At 45.5% G+C, this 17,335-nt stretch overlaps 1 protein-coding gene and 1 pseudogene across 2 annotated transcripts in view; one reads left to right on the forward strand and one right to left on the reverse strand.

Moving 5' to 3' along the window:
• The window catches only part of CAP1 (cyclase associated actin cytoskeleton regulatory protein 1), a 359,457-nt gene that overhangs the window by 283,418 nt on the left and 58,704 nt on the right, over positions 1–17,335 (forward strand). The window lies entirely within an intron of this gene.
• On the reverse strand, positions 5,553–8,365 carry LOC137208783 (signal recognition particle receptor subunit alpha pseudogene; annotated as a pseudogene).

A 17,335-nucleotide genomic window follows, 5' to 3' on the forward strand; every position in this document is an offset into this window, starting at 1 on the left:
AACAAAACCACTGCATCGTTTGACATGATAACCACTACCATGTGTGGCTATTTGAATTTAAATGCAAAATAATTAAAATTAAATGAAAAAAATTCGGTTTCTCAGTCCTACTGGTTACATTTTAAGTTCTCAACAGCCACGTGTGCTTAGTGGTTATTGTATTCATGTAATTATAGAACATATCCATCATTGCACAAAGTTCTATTGTCCAGTGCTAAGTTAGAAGATAAGGGGAAAGAGAAGACCACACTTATGAGAGCAACAAATTACCTAGGAATAGGAAAAAAATAGCTCTCTGTTACACCACATGACCTATTTGGTCACAGACCCCCTGTCTAGACCGCTCTGTATTTCAGGTCACAGCCAAAGTCTCATCTCTTTGGGAATCTTCCCTTCCCAGGGAAGGGAAGATTCCCTTCCTGGGACTTCCCAGGGGAATCTTCCCTTCCTGGGACTCTTCCAGGCTGACTCAGAGGTCACTCCAGTACCCGCCAGTGCAACATACAGTTGATTCTCATTATTTGCAGATTCCGTGTTTGCAAATTTCCTACTTGCTAAAATTCATTTGTAACCCCAAGAAGCGGGGCAGGAGAGGGGAGAAGAAGGCAGCAGCAATGACAGAGGCGGTAGAGAACCAGGGAAGGTTTAGGACTGGGTGTTTTGGATGAGATCCAGAGCCTCTCTCTTTTTTTTTTTTTTCTTCAGCTAAGACAGCAAAAGAGATGATTTATTGTACACATGTTACATTCAGCCACAAGTGAGAACAGAACTAGTCCAGAATGTCAAAGGTCCAGGGCAAAGGACCAAAAGGGACCGTTTTGATACGAGCAAGGGGGTTCTCTCAAAGGTGGTCGAGGCGATCAGAATGGTCATCGATGTTCCAGATCCACTGAGACAAGTTCTAGACAGTAGGCAAGCAGTCCAACAATTTGTACCAGCGTCCCTGGCCTCTGGCTTCCCTTGTTTCTGCTCCTGTGGCTTTCTAGGGTCTCCCTCTTTTTCTCCAGGGCAGCTGTGAGAGGCAGGGTGGGGCTCACATCTCCAGGGCAATCAAGGAAGTGCCCGATTGCTATGGCCTAAAGTGCTTTCCATTTTCCGGGGTGAGGCCTAAGCCCTAAAGTGGCCCAGGCTTGAGTAAGTTCTGATTGCTCACCCATCCAGCAAATTACCTTCTGTCTGGCAGAGATCCTGTTGAAAATGACCTGGGGTGGGTGGACTGGGTCCCCACTCCAAGGTGATCCAATATGGCCTGGATAGCTTGGAGGGAGTCTGGCATATCTTGGGGGTGACCTGGGTCAGAGAAGCAAGGAGGGGGCAGGACTGTCTGCCCTTATAGTGGTTCATCAGAGATGAGAGATGAGGCCTGAAGTCTCTCTGTCTCCCATGGCAGTCACCGCAGTCACTCAACCCAGTACCTTTGCCTTAGGACCCCCATGCAGCCTCAAAGGACATCTGTAATGGGGAAGGTAGGGGAACCACCCAGGGCAGCCCGCAGGTTCAGAGAGGGCAATGGAGTCACACAAGGTCACACAGCCAACCAGAGACAGAAGCAGAATGGAATCTAGTTCTCACTCCCACACTTAGAGTTATTTTTGTTTTCCCTCCAAATTATCAGTTTCTTTCTTACTTTTTTTTTTTCAGTATTAATGCTTTATTTCCTAAACAGGGTAGTGGTTTCACAGGTGTTTATTACATTAGTCCTTATAGCCTCTGTATGTCTGAAATACATCATAATTTTTAAAGGGGGTAAATGGTAAATTTGTAGAATACAAGAACAACTTAGAGGAGAGCTTGCTGAGGGAGGGGCATGGATGGGCATAGAGATGAAGAAGTAACAGTCGTGTCTCAGGGCTGAGGAACTGATCTCCATCCCCTTCATCCCCACTGCAGTTTTCTTGGTTCAGGTTTTCATCTTTTCAATAGCTTCCTGTTTGTTTTTCCTTGTTAAAGTCTTGTTCCCCAGAATTTATTGTTTATAGTTCTGAGTGGAATTGTCAGTTTCTGAAGGACCAAGACTCTTGTCCTGTGTCAGTCCCTTCCCCTTTACTTCCACCAGGGCCCAGACTCCAGAGCTAGTTTCCTAGCAGATGGGTTTGGTCTTTTCTGTTAACACCCACGCTAGATGCAGATCCACTCCCTGCTATTTCTTAAAGGGACCCGCGCACAGAGCCCACAAGGGAAGAGACTAGGTTGTCTAATCCAACTGCCACCTGATGCTTGGATGCCGCAACGACATTTCCGCCTGTGGCTGGCTGGCTGCATTTTGCCCACACACGCCGTTGGCAGACAGTTCATTATGGTTCAAGTCAGTCTTTTTATTTCTAAAGAAAGGTGTAAAAAAGATATTCCTCATCCTAAATGGAAACTGAGTGCGTGGTTTGCCCCCCACATACCCTGGATCTGTCTTTGGAGTCTGCACAAAACACAACCTCCTTCAATCTCATCTCAAACTGCAGAGAGTTGAAGATAGACCCATGTCCCCAGAAATGGGTTCAAGGCTTGGTTTCACTCCTTTAGTTGCTTTAATTTCCTGTAAAAAGCATGCGTTTATTTACTTTTATAATTATAAAGGAAGCTCCTTATTAAAAACCTCTTTTATTATGGTAAATTTCATATAGGAAAATGCACAAATCTTAACTGTACAGCTCAACTTTTCCCTATGTATACACCCACATAACCTCCACCCAGTTCAAGATATAGAACATTTCTATCTCCCTGGAAGTTCCCTTGTGCCTTTTTCAATCAATACCCAATCCACCAGAGGTAACGACTATTCTGATTTCTGTCACCATAGGTTAGTTTTGCTTATTTTTGAACTTCTTATGAATGGAACCATATAGTATGTACTCTTCTGTGTCTGGTTTCTTTGCCTTAGCACAATGTTTTTGAGATTTATCTGTGTTGTTCTGTGTACTAGTATTTTTTTTTCATTTTGATTATTGCTGGTAATATTTCATTTTGTGAATACATCACCAAGTGTTTTATTCTCCTGTTGATGGATACTTGGATGTTGTCCAATTTTGGCTGTTGACTAAAGTTGCTGTGAACATTCTTGTACCAGACTTCTGACAGACATATGAACTAATCTTTCTTGGGTGTATGTCTGCATGTGGAATCGTTGCGTCATAGTGTAGATGTATGTCTGGCTTTTTAAGGATCTGCCAAATAATAACATATGAAAATTCAAGTTAGTCCACATCCTCAGCAACCCTAGATGACAGGTTTTTTTAAAAAGCCTTTCTTCTGAATGTATCAAGTATCTCATTGTTGCTTTGACGTGCATTCTTTGATGAGATATTATTTTAAGCAGTTTCATACCTTACTGGCCATTTGTCCTTTGTGAAATGCTTGTTCCAAGTCTTTTACTCATTTTGAATTGAATGTTTGTATTTTTCTTAACGATTTGTAAGGGTTCTTTCTATATTCTGGATACGATTTATCAGTCTCTACCTTGCTGATTTGTTTTCTTAATGGTATCTGTTGATGATTAGATGTTTTTAAGTCCAATTTATCCATTTTTTAAGAGCTAAGTGCATTTTGTGATCTAAGAAATCTTTACCTACCCCAATATCAAAAAAACTCTATGTATTTATTTAGAAGTTTGAGTGTTGAAGTTTTGACATTTAGGTCTATGATCCACCTTAGGATTATTTTCTGTGTATAGTTTAAGGGTCAGGGTTCTTTTTTCTCCACATACATCTAATTGTTCCAATATCATTTATTAAAACGCCATCCTTTCTCTACTTAATTACAATGACACCTTTGATGAAAATCAAGAGAGCATACACGTGTGGGTCCATTCTAGACTCTTTATTCTGTTCCAGTGATTGTATTTGCCTATTTTTGCTCCAAAAGGTCCCTGCTATTAATTACTATAGCTTTATAGTAAATCTTGAAATCTGGTGACGTAAGTCTTCCAACTTTTTTTCAAGAGTTCTTGTATATTCTGGGCTTCCCTCGTGGTGCAGTGGTTAAGAATCCACCTGTCAATGCAGGAGACACGGGTTTGAGCCCTTGTCCGGGAAGATCCCGCATGCCGCGGAGCAACTAAGCCCTTGTGCCACAACTACTGAGCCTGTGCTCTAGAGCCCGCGAGCCACAACTACCGAGGCTTCGTGCTGCAACTACTGAAGACTGCACGCCTAGAGCCTGTGCTCCGCAACAAGAAAAGCCACCGCAATGAGGAGCCCGCGCGTCGCAACAAAGAGCAGTCCCGGCTCTCCACAACTAGATACAACTAGGGAAAGCCTGGGCACAGTAATGAAGACCCAATGCAGCCAAAAAAAAAAAAAAAAAAAAAAGTTCTTGGATATTCTAGGTCCTTTAATTATCACATAAATTTTGCTATCACCTTGTCAATTTACACACAATCACACACACACATACTACACACATGGCTTGCGGGAATTTTAATTGGATTGCATTGAACCTATAGACCAATTTAGAAAAAATCAATAACAATATTGAGTCTTCCAATTTATGAACATGGAATATCTGTCCATTTACTGAGGTAATCTTTAATTTTTCTCCAGATATATTTTATAGTTTTCAGTGTCAAGGTCTTGCACACCTTTCAATAGATTTATTCCTAGGTATTTAATATTTTTCATGCAGTTACAAATAGCATTGGTTTTTTTATTTATGAAATTTATTTTCTTATATAAATTATGTATTTCTCTGGGCAGACAGCCTTCACCTTATTGCACTAACAGCACATCTGTAATACCAAGCTACAGGACAAGTCTTAACAAGGTCTGTACTCAACGTAGCACTTGTCTACCGGGCACTGTAGAAGAGGATGAGGAAAAGCCAGGACCCATCTCAGGTGAAGAATGGGGAGGGGGCAATGTGTCTCGCCTCTGACAGTTGGTTTTCTCCCAGGAAGGGGCACATGCAAAGTTATGTCTGGATTCTGGAAGGGGGAGGAGATCTTGGAGGCTGAGAAGCCCAATGCAACACTGCAGCTCAGCTCCCTTTATCTCTGGGGGAAGCAGGGACTCCTCTTTCACTCATCTGTAACACATCACTCTGGCCTAGCTGATGCTTTGGGTAAACAGAGACAGGGGTCATCCTCGAATTAGCAGCACTTAAGAACAGGCCATACACTGCCACAGTGTGCCACACTCCCTGGGTGTCCCTGGCCCCAGGGACCTGAAAGCTGTGTATCCTAGGGAGAGGTGCCACTCAAGACCCAGAGATGGCTGTGGAAGTCCCTTTATCTGGTGGAGCTGGGGATGATGCTTGGACGTCCCCATGACCACACTTAGCTAGCAAAGCTCTGGTGTTGGATCTTCTAACCATTGGTCAAAGCTGTAATGAGACCGAGTCTGTAGGCAGAGTGAAGGGATGCCTGAGTAGGAAGGGGGAGGAGCGTGGGGATGGGGGCGGGTAATGGGCAGTGACTGTAACATGATTAGGTCCTCCTTGCAGATGGAGGCTGGGCTGAACTGGGAGTGGGGTTAGGAGGGGCTACAAGCCCCCGCCCGGAGCTCCTCTCACTCTGCCTTTGAACAACGCTGAAGACAAGTTGCTCACATTCTCTAGAGCATGTTCTTGATACAGGGATGGGGGCTTTGGGGGGAAGTGGTGATTTGGTATTGGCCAAGAGCCACATTAAGCCTTTATGAGGGCAACCACCACAGCCTTGGCATTGAGACTGCATAGGTCACAGTAGACCTGGCCAGTGCCCACAAAGACGATGGGTTTGCTTGTGATGTAGGTCATAGAAATAGCAGCTCCCACCTTGTCATCGATGGTATCAAGTTTGGTAAGGACACCGAGGTGTCTGGGCCATAGAATGGTCAGCCAAGTCTCTGTTGAACTTGACCAGCTTGTCCACGGCCTCATTGCCTACTAAGGCCTCCCCGACAAACAGCACCAAGTCGGTGCGTTGAGAGTAATGAGCTTGGCCAGGGCAGTCATCAGAGGGGCATTGTCTTGCATACGGCCAGCTGTGTCCACCAGCACCACATCAAAACCTTGGTTATGTGCAAAGGCAACGGCTTCCATGGTAATGCCAGCAGTATCCTTGCCATAGCCCTTCTCAAACAACTGCACCATGGTGTGGCTGCCGTGATTCTCAGGGGGGTGTAGGGCACTCAAACGCCGGGTGTGTGTCCGCAGCTGCTCCACAGCCCCGGCACGAAATGTATCGCAGGCAGGAATGAGGACACTGAAGCCATTCTCTAACAGCCAGAAGGAAATCTTGGCAAGATTAATAGACTTCCCCATGTCATTCACACCACAGAAAGTGACCACGTAAGGGCGCTGATGGTGCTGGGCGTCCATGATATCCTGGAGCATGTCCACACAGTGCTGTGGCTGCAGAACCTGCACCAGGGACTCTTGGAGAGCTTGCTTGGGAAGTCACCGTGCTGAACATCCCCATCACCTTCCCTTCCAGCTGGTTGGCCACAGATTCACAGAGTTGCACTGCAGTGTCTGCTGCCACGTTCTTAGCAATGAGATGGTCATGCATCTTGTCCAGCACAGATGCCATGTCTTCACGACTCAAGCTCTTGGAACCCTCAAGACCCCTCAGCATCCCAAACATGCCACCCAGGTTCCCCTTGGTAGCACTAGGTTTGATGGAGTTTTGAGCAGCCCCTTAGTCATCTGAGCTGCTGCGGTCCAGATCCTAAAGCTGCCTCCCACACCCAGTCCCTCGAATCTAGTTGATGCCCTCGGCTGGGGCCACCTCAGGGGCTCCATTGATGGTGGGAGTGCAATAGTCCAAGACTTCTCTGTTAGCAGAGCCACCCAGTGCCCACACCCCGGGCACTTTTTTGCCCTTCTCCTTGGGAGCATTTGACTTACTGGACTTGCCGGACTTCTCCATACCCCTCCCATGCTTCTGAATGAACTCTTTTCACTTCCTGCGGATCAATTCCTGTTTGGAAAGTTCTATCCCGTTCTCAGGCCCCACTGGGAGACCTGACTTTTCTGCAGGGACTTCTTTGCTGGTAGCCAAAGGGCCATCAGAACCTTCCTTCTTGGTCCCCTTGTTTGTTTTTTTTTTTTGCTGTTCTTGGCTTTTTCCTTAGGCTTTTCACCCCGTGTCTCAATCATGGACCTCACAGGTTTCTTGGCCTTTTCAGAATCTTCCAATTTCTTCATGGTTGTGGGAGCACGGATCTTACTGCTCTCCTCTGATTCACGAAGGAGCCGCAGAAAGTCATTCTGGCAATTGAAAGTACCATTCAATAGACTTAGGGCACGTTGCTGTCGGATCTCAGTGCGGTACTTGTCACAAAACAGCCGGTGCACAGCGTCTATCAACTTGCCTGCGTATGTCAATGTTAGAATCTTCTGAAAACCTACCACAAACACCAGCTCAAACTGGTTGTCCAGTTTATACCTGAGCGTGAGTGCCTCATGGGTGAAGGAGTTGTTACCTCTCCTTTCCTGCCACCGTACCGAACGAATCAACGCGTTAATGAGCCGGGCGCATGAGTCGCTCACGCCCTGGAAGCACCAGAGCACGAGCCGCCTTTGGAGAAAATGGTGAAGAAGTTGAGCGTGGCGGCAGCGGGAAAGGAACCGGGCTGGCGCCGGGAACTCAGGCCCGAGATCGTCGCTGCTTCCTGCTGCGCCAAGCACTGGACACGTCCCACCAGTGGCCCCGGACACCGGTTCCAATGGTATTGTTTTGTTAAGTTTCATTTTCCAATTGTTTCTTGCTAGTATGTATCGACAGAAATACATTTGTTTTGTATCTTGACCTTGTATCCAGTAGCCTTTTTAAATTCACTTATTAATTCTATGAAACTTCCATATATTTAATTTAAAAAACATCTTCATCGATCTTAAAGTTCCAGCTGGTATTTTCATTATTTTAAAGCATCCCATTTATTGACCATCACCGCTTATCTTTCTGGCTCACTCTCTTAAATATCGTGAATCCATTAACTTTCTAACCTCTTCAGGACCTCCAGCCCATTGACCCTACCAACTTTTTATTGCCCTTCACCTTGCCTACTTACCTCTTGGGGTCCATGGTCTCATCATTATCATTACTTTCTTGCCCTCTTTCCTCTATATAGATCTTGCTTGGATACATTCCTGTTTAAATCCAAATCCCAGACTCAACATGGTTGAGAAAAAGACACAACGATATTGGCTAGTTTCACTATAAATGGGCCTGTGATGCTACTCATTTCCCAAGTCCATTTGTTCTTCCACTCTTAACTGACTATCTCACACCCTCTGTCTTCTCAAACCTCCAAAGCCTCCTCTCCACCCTCACTCTCAAATGGTGATCTTGCTTCTTATTTCATTAGAAAAGCAATCAAAAGAGAACTTCTACATTCTACGACCTACACATCAACCTACCCACCAGTATCTGCACTCCTTTATTCGAGCGCATTCGTCATACAATAGTTTTCTCTCTCTCTCTCTCACATCTTCCATTACTCCCTCTCTAATGATTCATTCTCAGCAGCTTACAAACAGGCCATGTTATCTCCTGTCTTAAAAACCAAATCAGGGCTTCCCTGGTGGCGCAGTGGATAAGAATCTGCCTGCCAATGCAGGGGATATGGGTTCGATCCCTGGTCCGGGAAGATCTCACATGCGGCGGAATGACTAAGCCCATGCTCCACAACTACTGAGCCTGTGCTCAGGAGCCTGTGATCCACAACTACTGAAACCCGCGTGCCTAGAGACCATGATCTGCAACAAGAGAAGCCACCGCAATGAGAAGCCCCCGCTCGCCACAACTGGAGAAAGCCCACGCACAGCAATGAAGACCCAACACAGCCAAAAAAAGAAAAAAAAGAAAATCAAACCAAATCCCTCCTCTGACAGCACACTTTTTTCTAGGTACCGTCTCATTTTTCTAATCTACTTTATAGCAACACATCTCAAAAGGTTGCCTTTATCCTCTCTCTCTACTTTGTCTACTCCCATTCTCTCTTGAACCCACTCCAGTCCACTTACCCTAGCCGCAGGGAGTGCTGTAACAGGCAGCAGAGCAAAGAGCAGTATCTAGAGAGAGGGATGATTGGACTCTAATCCGGTCAGCTTTTGCCCCAACTATTACACCAAAACTGCTCTTGTCAAGGTCACCAATGACCTCCATGTTGCTAAGTCCAGTGGTCAGTTGCCCTCTTACTTGCTTATCTACAGCCCAGATGATCACTTCCTCCTTGAAACTCATTTGACCTCACAGGGACACTCTTCTCTGTTTGTTCTCTTTTTCCCTCTGGGGCTTTCCTCCCATCTTCCCAACCTCTACCTGAAGTGCCCAGGACCCAGTCTCAGACCTCTTCTCTTGTCTACACTTGGTCGATGGCTCTCAACGCTATCAGATCCAATACTCCCTTTTAATTTAATTTAATTTATTTTTTAAATGTTTTATCATAAATAATGTCAAACATACAAACGAAAGTGGAGAGAATAGTACAATGTATTCCCATATATCTATTACCTGGGTTCAATATTCAACAATACTTCTCCCCATTTGCTTTATCTATCCCTTTTTCTCTTTTTCTTTGCAGAAGTCTGGGATTTGAAAGCAAATCCCCAGACACCAGTCATTTCACTCCTACCTACTTCAGTATGCATTTCTTTTTTTCTTTTTCTCTCTTTCTTTTGTAATTCAAGCAAGATCGGTATGCATTTCTTTTTTTTTTTTTTTTTTGCTGTACGTGGGCCTCTCACCGCTGCGGTCTCTCCGGCTGTGGAGCACAGGCTCCGGACGCGCAGGCTCAGCAGCCATGGCTCATGGGCCCAGCCGCTCTGCGGCACGCGGGATCCTCCTGGACCAGGGCACGAACTCGCATCCCCCGCATCGGCAGGTGGACCCCCAACCACTGCGCCACCAGGGAAACCCCTGGTATGCATTTCTTAAAGACATGGGCCATTGTCTTGCAAAACCACAATGCCGGGACCATACCTAACAGCATTTAAAATAGTTCTTTGGTATCATTTAAAATCCAGTCCATAATTACACTTTCCCTAATGTCTCAGATATGTGTTATTACAGTGGATTTGTTCAAACTTGGATCCAAACAGGTCTTCACATTATATTTTGCTGCCGTATCCTTTCAACTTTATTCATTGCCAGCAGTCCTCCTCTTCCCTTTATTTTTCATATCATTGACTTATTGCAGAAACCAGCTCAATTGCCCTGTAGAATGTTCCACATTCTGGATTTATTCCTTTTTTATAACAAATCTTTTGTAATTTGCCCTTTACTGTCCTGAAATGAAATTGAGAAATAATGTAGCTACTGTATTAGTTAGGGTCTGGCAGGAAACAGATGGCACACTCAAGCCGAGTCCAATCAAGGCCAGTTTTATAAAGGGATTATTGACAAAGGTTGGGCAAAGTGAAGGGAACCAACAAGAAATGAGGAAGCACTAGAGGACGTGTCTGCCATCCCTGGGCCTGAAGGACCAAGAGGAGGGAGTGGTATCTCCCTCTGGCTGAACCCCACAGGAAGCCACTGGGCAAGGGGGCTGGTTGATGTCATTTATGAAAGTTGGCCTCCTGGGGCAGGTAGCAGGGTGCAGTAGAGCAGAGAGTAGATCGGGTCGAGAGGGACAAATGAAGTATATCCCTCAAAGCAGTCTACACACATCATTTCAAAATAATGAATTGAATTTCCTGTATTACAAGGAAAAACAAGAGGAAACTAATGTATAAAGTATTATATATTTGAATATGCAAAAATTTTGCACAACTTCACCAGAAGCCCTAATGGAATCATCAGATGCTTGCAGCCGTTCCTAGAATCACTGTGTCTGCCAAAGAGGCACATGCAGACTGACCCAGGAGAACTGGAGTGGCATCTCAAATACAGAGAGAAGCCATGTTGCTGATTTTCGAATCAAGACCAAGCACCCTCTTGCATCAATTACATGGAAATGGCGTTCCTGGGAAACTTGGTGTATATTAAAACAATACCCCGAATACTCGGTGTTTATGTGGAGAATAGATTTAGGCTCTATGTTGAGATAAATAATAAACATATTTTTTACCAGATGAATGTCTGATAGAACATTTTTAATTAACTAATTAATTTATTTGCGGTACGCGAGCCTCTCACTGTTGTGGCCTCTCCCGTTGTGGAGCACAGGCTCCAGACGCGCAGGCCCAGCAGCCATGGCTCACAGGTCCAGCCGCTCCGCGGCATGTGGGATCTTCCCAGACCGGGCCACGAACCCATGTTCCCTGCATTGGCAGGTGGACTCTCAACCACTGCGCCACCAGGGAAGCCCCTGATAGAACATTTGAAAATCATATGGAATGCGGGACAATTTCTGTTATGCAGGACTGTCCCGTGCATTGCAGGATGCCGAGGAGCCCCGGCCCCACCCACTAAAGCCTCATAGTGCGCCCCACCCTAATCATGAATACATAACCTCCCCCAGCAAAAACGTCCTGGCAATTTTCCAAAATTTTTTCTAGTGGGTGGATCATCCTGTTGGAGAATCATTGGCTTAAGTGATCTCCTCTGGTCTCATGGATTTAAGTACACTGACGGCTTCCAAATTATTCATTGTCTCATCCTCTCTCCTGAGTGTACACTTGTAGATTAAATTTCTACTTCATGTCTCTGTTTACATCACTAACTGGCACCTCAGAGTTTACATGTTACAACCAAAACCTTGAAGCTACTCCTGAATGCAGGCACCTCCAACCTTCTCCTCCCCCAGATTTTTTTTTTTTTTTGGCTGCATTGTGTCTTCGTTGCTGCGCATGGGCTTTCTCTTCATGGTGGTGCGCATGCTTCTCATTGCAGTGGCTTCTCTTGCTGCGGAGCATGGGCTCTAGGCGTGCGGGCTTTAATAGTTGTGACACACGGGCTCAGTAGTTACAGCTCGTGGGCTCTAGAGTGCAGGCTCAGCAGTTGTGGTGCATGGGCTTAGTTGCTCCGAGGCATGTGGGATCGTCCCAGACCAGGGCTTGAACCTATGTCCCCTGCATTGGCAGGTGGATTCTTAACCACTACGCCACCAGAGAAGTCCCAAGATTTATTTTAGTTTAGTAACAATTTAATTCTTCTAGTTGTTCAGGCCAAAAATATTAGAATCATTCCCAACACCTCTCTTTTTCTCATGCTCCACATGGGATCCATCATCAATTCAGTTGGCTCCACCTCCGAAATACATTCCAATCTGATCAATTTTACCGTCCCCACCACCACTTTGGTCCAAGCCATTGTCATCTCCCCAAACTGTTACAACAGCCTCCAAAAGGGTCTCCCTGTTTCCACCCTGGCCTCTACTTTCTATCTGCAACATGGCAGCCAGTGAGATCACTTAAAAAATGTGAGTTAGATCAGCTCCCGCCTCTACTCAAAACCATGCAAAGTTCTAAGCGAAATGGGAACCTCTGGTATCTCTGTGTCTCCAAATTCCTTCTTCCTGTAAGGAGGCCAGTCAGATTGGATTAGGGCCCATCCGAACAGTCTCTTTTAACTTAAACACCTCTTTCAAAGTAGTCCGTTCTGAGGTACTGGGGATTGAGCTTCAACATATGAATTTTGGAGAAACACAATTCAGCCTATAACAACATCCCTACTCATATGAGGGATAGTTACATTGTATTAAGGAAAACATTACTGTTCTTTGAAAGTTAAATATGGACAGAAGAATGTATATGAATTTCACTGACTAGGCAAAGGGGTAGACCATATCAGATTGTTGGCATCTCAGCACCATTCTCACTTCCTTCTAAGATTCATCCTCACTTCCCCTATATTTTGGAGGCTGGAAGCCTCAAGACTATGTTTCCCAGATTCCCTCGACAGCACAGTTCTGGGTTGTGTCCTGCAAATGAGAGGTGCACGTGTGAGATTTTCAAAGCAGAGGAAAGGAGAGACCATTATTACTCTGTCAGTGGTGACCAGGCTAGGGCTTCTGCAGGTGGCAGGTGGAGGTTTGGAGTGTAGCTTCAGGCGTCCTCCTGTGAATTACCCACTTTGTGTCTCTGGTAACTGAGATCATTGGTGTTGGTTCCTTATGATTTCTGCACTTCCTGATTGCCTAAACATCAGCAGACATATTTTTGGCTGCAGGATTCTTTGCAAGATACTTCTCAAAATCTTGTATTATCATTACCAAGCCCTCTTCTTCTCCCTCGATTATACAGGCATGGAGGCCCAGCTGGGCAGGCCAAGTTGCGGTAGCCTAGTTCTCCAGTTGGGAGCAGAGCAAGAGAGCTGTTTCTCATCAGCTTTCATAATACCCTCAAGGCTTTTGTTCTAACATTTTTCCCAGGGAAACTCTGCACTGGTGGTTGGTTGCAGAACATTTAGGGTGATGAATTAAATATTGCACATAGGATTGGAAGACTTTAGTTCTAGGCCTAGCCTAACTATGGGATTACTACATGGCCTTGGACAAAACCCTTGACTTTCGGGGTCTTACTTTCCCCATTTATAAAATGGGAGAAAGAAGAAGAAAACAAATTTGAGTCATAGCTAACATTTATACAGTACTTTCTATGTTCCAGTCGTTATTCTGAAGACTTTTCATATAGCCACTCATTGAATCATCAAAAATCATATGAGAAAGGTACCATTTATATCTTACATTTGGGGAAACAGATACTAAGAAACTTACCCAGGAAGTCTGTGTCCTTGTCGGGGCTTTGAGCCATTAAGCTATTTGGCCTCTTGTTTCATGAAAATGTGTGATAAATGGCAATCGATTTACAGTTTGGATGTACTGGCCTTTGTCCCAAGTTCTTTGGCCTCCCAAACAAAGTAGGAATTCACTGGATCCAGGAACTAAAGACATTAGGAATTGTCCTGTGTCTTTCCCTCATGTGACTCTCTGCATAACTTTGCACAGCATTTTGTTCCACTGGCAGGTAGAAGACGACCAACCCATAGCTCTGAAGCATATTTCTCTGTTCAAGTGACCTCCGCTGATTTGTTGGACACTCCTGATTCTAATTATGGATTTCCCTGAGAGAGAGAGAGAGAGAGAGAGGGAGAGAGAGAGAGAGAGAGAGAGAGAGAGAGACCCTATTAGCCCAGCTAGAATCTGGAAATGACTGCTCTCCAATCACTTGGAGGCGGTACGTTCACTTGCTGGACTATAGAGATATTTAGGTCCTTTTTCACCAGCTCAGGGACAGTAATATGTCTCTGTCCTTACGGAAAAATCTCTTCCTTCTCCAAGCCTGGCAGCCAGCCTCAATCTTCCAGGGACAGCTCAGTTATAGTGGAAAGAGCCTTCCATGCAACCTGAAGTCCTGGGATGGGATCGACATCCAGGTCACCGCTTACTGACTATGTGACCTCAGGCAAGTTATATAAGCTCCCTGAACCTCTGTGTACTCATTTCAGAAAAATCAGAAAATGCAAACAGTTATAACTAGAAAAAGAAAACCACCCTCTTTGTCCCCTTCTTTCTCCCTTTTACTAGGCTCCTTTTGATGTAACACACACAGGCACAGATGGGAGGAGTCTAAGGGTTTAGTTTCAAAGCTTTGGCAGGGCCTTTGTGTCTTTGTAGAAAAAGGAAAAGCCATTAAGAAGTACCTGGCTCTTCAATAGCCTTGCTCACTATTCCCAGTGGCCTGAGTGAACACAGTTTGGGAGGCCAAGGATCAAAGAAGGAAAATAAAACTGTTCTGCATTGCAGATAGAAGTCCTACCCATTGTGAGAGAGGTGGCCTTGCAAATTACGGGGGTAGAGGAGGTGAGGTAGCTAAGTCAGGAACAATTAGTGAAACCCAAGAGCAGAGAATTGTACAAACCTCTAAGGGAAGGTAGGCCACTAGGACAAGTATGGGAGGGGTAGGTTTCCCCTTCCTGTTCTGACCCAGTCAGTGGCAGCAGGCCACCTCTAATCTAATCTAAAAGAGCCCCTTAGAGGAAATTAGTAAAGGGCGCCCCCTCTCTGAGTGGATGCAGCTCTGTGCCAGGGTGCAGGGTTCGGTGAGTGGAGTGTGAGCTGCACACCTTACACGCGTTCATGGTCTCCAAGGCTACACTCAGCAACCCTGATTGCCACTCCTCAATGTAGACTAGTGAGCTGCAAGGAAGGTCTGCTGAGAGGACAGACGAGCCCAAACAAGGGTGATGCCCAGAGCTCTCCCCTCATCTCAAGACACACCTGGTAGGATGAGAAAAGGAGAGGCCAAGCATGCAGCCCGGTTCCCTACCCTCTGAGATTACGTAAAATTGCCTCTACAAAAATAAATAAATAAATAAATATTTTTAAAAAGTGAAAAACAGGGCTTCCCTGGTGGCGCAGTGGTTGAGAGTCCGCCTGCCGATGCAGGGGACACGGGTTCGTGCCCCGGTCTGGGAAGATCCCACATGCCGCGGAGCGGCTGGGCCCGTGAGCCATGGCCGCTGAGCCTGCGCGTCCGGAGCCTGTGCTCCGCAACGGGAGAGGCCACAACAGTGAGAGGCCCGCGTACCGCAAAAAAAAAAAAAAAAGTAAAAAACAAAACAAACAGACCAGCAATTGCCTCTAGCCTCCAATCCCAAACCCTGTGAAGGAAATCCACAGCCTTCCTAAGAATCCTGTGAGTTCCTAGGGATTACATTCTCAGGTTATCCCGCTAGGTTTCTGATCCCTTCTACATGTATGACCTCACTTCTTTCTCCAAGTTTTACAAAAACTACTCATACTAAACATTAATTTGAGTAGTAGGTATAAGATTAGAGGCAGGCAGGGAAGTATTTACATTGAAGAAGGGAAAGCTCCAATCTTAAATATTTGTTTATTTGGCTGCGCCGGGTCTTAGTTGCGGCATGCGGGATCTAGTTCCCTGACCAGGGATCAAACCTGGGTCCCCTGCATTGGGAGCTCAGAGTCTTAGCCACTGGGCCACAACGGAAGTCCCCCAATCTTTTTTATTTATTTATTTATTTTTGGCTGTGTTGGGTCTTTGTTGATGCACATGGGCTTTCTCTAGTTGTGGTGATCGGGGCCTACGCTTTGTTGCGGTGTGCTGGCTTCTCATTGTGGTGGCTTCTCGTTGCGGAGTAGGGGCTCTAGGTGCGTGGACTTCAGTAGTTGTGGCATGCGGGCTCAGTAGTTGTGGCTCGCGGGCTCTAGAGTACAGGCTCAATCGTTGTGGCTCATGGGCTTAGTTGCTCTGCGGCATGTGGGATCTTCCCAGACCAGGGCTTGAACCCGTGTCCCCTGCATTGACAGGCGGATTCTTAACCACTGCGCCACCAGGGAAGCCTGGGGAGTCTCCCAGTCTTAAAATTCTCTTCAGTTATCCTGCCATTCTATGGGTTTCTCACTGACATTTAACCCCATGTACATTCAGTCTTCCAGAATTTTGCTGGCTCCCCTCACTCTCCCTTTCCTATATATCCCTCCCTCTAGAATTACCTTCTGTACTCCAATTTGCCTTCCTCTATTATGCAGACCAATTCAGCTCTCCCCAACTCTGAATCTGCAACATGGGGGGGTCTTATATTTAATGGAATCCACCCTTCGTATAACACCATACATGTGGTACAGTTGTGAGAACCTAAGGGGGAAAAAAATGTTAGCTTCATTTACCATGAAATCCTGGTGAACCTCCTGGGTAATGTGATGCTTAGTAAATAGGAGGCATAGAATATCAGGTAAAGTTGAAGTAGAGTGATTTTTTTTTTTTTTTTAAGCCAGACTGAAAACTTGAGTTGTTACCTGGACCTCCACATGGCTGGGAAATATGAAATATTCTGCATATCTAGCTTAGTCAGAAATACACTGATCTTCTATTAACTTGATCTTTAAATAGAAATTAAGGTCTCTCAATAATGAAGCCTTCAAATTGCCACTCCCTGAAGACAAAGATCAGTTTTGTGGGCCCTGAGGATTATATAGTTTTACTGGGTACTTTTTTTTTTTTTTTTTTCGGTACGCAGACCTCTCAGTGTTGTGGCCTCTCCCGTTGTGGAGCACAGGCTCCGGACGCACAGGCTCAGCGGCCATGGCTCACGGGCCTAGCCGCTCCGTGGCATGTAGGATCTTCCCGGACCAGGGCACGAACCCGTGTCCCCTGCATCAGCAGGTGGACTCTCAACCACTGCGCCACCAGGGAAGCCCTGGGTGCTTTTTTAAATGGTGGTTCTTAAACATTAAAAAATTATTAGTATAAATATAACTCAGTGAGACTTCAATGTCCTGCGTTGGAGATGATGAAGGAGAGGGGAAGTGGGGAAGTGCTGACTGACACAAGTTAAGTCACTTTGTGCAATTTTGCCTAAAGATGGAGCTATCGAAGTCAATGCAAATCCAGAGTATTTTGATTGTCCATGACTTGGGGACAGAGATCAAAGCAAAAAATCTTACTTCTAGTTAAGTTTAATAAGTCAGAGAGTCTGCTGTGTTCCAAGAAGTTCAAATACTGATACATCCTGCCC

The sequence above is a fragment of the Pseudorca crassidens genome, chromosome 2 (genome assembly GCF_039906515.1).
Source record: "Pseudorca crassidens isolate mPseCra1 chromosome 2, mPseCra1.hap1, whole genome shotgun sequence".
In the NCBI taxonomy this organism is placed as follows: Eukaryota; Metazoa; Chordata; class Mammalia; order Artiodactyla; family Delphinidae; genus Pseudorca; species Pseudorca crassidens.